At 39.8% G+C, this 2,500-nt stretch overlaps 1 pseudogene across 1 annotated transcript in view; it reads left to right on the top strand.

The window, feature by feature from the left end:
* The window catches only part of LOC307130428 (NACHT, LRR and PYD domains-containing protein 3-like), a 22,246-nt pseudogene that overhangs the window by 16,229 nt on the left and 3,517 nt on the right, over positions 1-2,500 (top strand). The window contains exon 8 of the transcript XR_013818689.1: positions 1,479-1,652. The product of XR_013818689.1 is annotated as an NACHT, LRR and PYD domains-containing protein 3-like (transcript). The remainder of the gene's footprint in view (positions 1-1,478; positions 1,653-2,500) is intronic.

Below are 2,500 nucleotides of genomic sequence, written 5' to 3'. Positions count from 1 at the left end.
GCTGTAATATGGTGTGTGTGTGTGTGTGTGTGTGTGTGTGTGTGCCTCTACTGTGCTGTAATATGGTGTGTGTGTGTGTGTGTGTGTGTGTGTGTAGCTGTACTGTGCTGTAATATGGTGTGTGTGTGTGTGTGTGTATATGTATGTGGCTCTACTGTGCTGTAATATGGTGTGTGTGTGTGTGTGTGTGTGTGTGTGTGTGTGTGTGTGTGTGTGTGTGTCTACTGTGCTGTAATGTGTGTGTGTGTGTGTGTGTGTGTGTCTCTACTGTGCTGTAATATGGTGTGTGTGTGTGTGTGTGTGTGTGTGTGTGTGTGTGTCTCTACTGTGCTGTAATATGGTGTGTGTGTGTGTGTGTGTGTGTGTGTGTGTGTGTGTGTGTGTGTGTGTGTGTGTGTGGCTCTACTGTTCTGTAATATGGTGTGTGTGTTCATCAATAATAATTGTAGAGTAATATTGCTGTAAAGGCCAGGGACAGACAAATGGATTCCCAGATGAACGTTATAAGTAGCAACAACTAATCGATAAAATCCATAATGAAAATCACATACAGGGATTCTCATGATCGATTAGTCGGGTCTGCCCTCTGTGAAGGGAAAACTTCCAGCAGTCGCAGTACAGCACTCAATAACACATTTCTCTGGACAAAATGCATCTAAAATAGTGCAGTGGAAACAGAGAGAGCTGCTGCAGGAAAGGGACATGATCCAAGCGCCCAAAACATGAGAAATCTTGATGTGAAGCTTCAAGCTAATGCATTAGCGTTTAACATACCCTGTCATGCGCTCTGACAGATGCGTGTGCGTCCTCAGCTCAAAACGTTCATTTACAGGTTATATCCTCATCTGTGAATGTCACTAATTCACACGAGTATTTCCATTTAGCATGAAAGCATCCTGAGATTGTCTGCATATTGAATATAAATGTCCATAGATGATTACCATTCATTAATTGTAATATCACATCTGTTTAAATGAAGCGTAAGAAATAATATTTTTCTGTGTTCAAGTGTTCAGTCTCTCTTTCTTGAGTTGAGGTGATCGAGTGATTGATCTGTAAATGATTGAACACATGAGCTGCTCCTCAGTAAAGTGATACGATCAACATTTAACACACTTTACTTTAAACACACTCAATCTCAACACAGTCAGGACTTCAACACATGAAGAACAAGATGAATTCATCCTTAATGACCATCACATCCATTTTGTTTCTGTGATCATCTTTACATATTATTTAATGTGATAAATAATTTATTATATCAGTTTTTATATAAGCTTTCCTCTCTCTCTCTCTCTCTCTCTCTCTCTCTCTCTCTCTCTCACACACACACACACACACACACACACACACACACACACACACACACACACACACACACACACACACACACACACAAATAACATGGTAAATCTCACTTACATCAAACATGATGATCTGATCTGAGAGAGTGAAGAGTGTGTCATTGTTCTCTACAGGTTGTGGAGCTGTGGTGTCACAGATGAAGGTTGTGCTGCTCTGGCTTCAGCTCTGAGATCAAACCCCTCACACCTGAGAGATCTGGTTCTGTCTGAGAATAATCTAGGAGACTCAGGAGTGAAGCTGCTCTCTGCTGGACTGGAGAATCCTCACTGTAAACTGGAGACACTGGGGTAAGATCATCTCTACCATAAATACTCGGAGTGAATAAGGATTAATATGTAGATATTGTTCATGAAAGCAGATGAGCCCGTATGAAAGAAAGCAAATCTGTGTTCAGGGTGCAAGGTTGGGAGAGATGGCTTGTTATAGTTCTCTCTCTGTGTTTATGGCAATCTAAGGCTGCGGTTACACTTGGCATTAACATGTGACCTATATCCAGATGTTGTCCACATGTTATCCGATTAGCGTGTCCTGGTCCAGAGGTAGTCGAGGACACATTGTGATCGGATCTCAGTGTAATGTAAACTCAATCCAGCATCGGATCTACACTCAGAGGCGGCGTCATATATATAAATTAAACTTATTTGAGCTTTACAATAAACGTCAATCTTTATAACAGTGTATTTAGACACATTATTATTTAGACAATATGTGTGTGTCATGTTTTATTTTAATTGTGCAACATTATCTGAGCGATGCGATCGCCTGTACAATCATGAGATCTTAATGAAGAGCTGCTCGCTGTATGTTTTTATTGTTTCTGCATGTTTATTAATCTCCCATTTCTGTCAATATAGCCTAGTCACTGCACACTATAAATTTAAACCCGGATGGTGTGACTTGTTTATCATGATCAGCCCCTGTTATTTCTGTATGATCAACTCTGGGAGAATTCCTTCATTTAAACAACTTCATTTGATTTAAGACTGGAGATTGCATCGGACTAAAGTAAGAGTGAAAGCAATGGGCCATTGTTTAATTTGTGTCATCTTTACTCTTAATCTAGTGTCATATAGCCTGTCCTTATTAATGCTCTGTATTATGATGTGTGTTCTTTTATTTCTTTAATTTCAATTTA

This window comes from Gobio gobio, assembly GCF_949357685.1.
Source record: "Gobio gobio genome assembly, chromosome: 8".
Taxonomy (NCBI): domain Eukaryota; kingdom Metazoa; phylum Chordata; class Actinopteri; order Cypriniformes; family Gobionidae; genus Gobio; species Gobio gobio.
The sequence above is the reverse complement of the archived record's forward strand: the minus strand, read 5'-3'. Positions and strand labels throughout refer to the sequence as shown.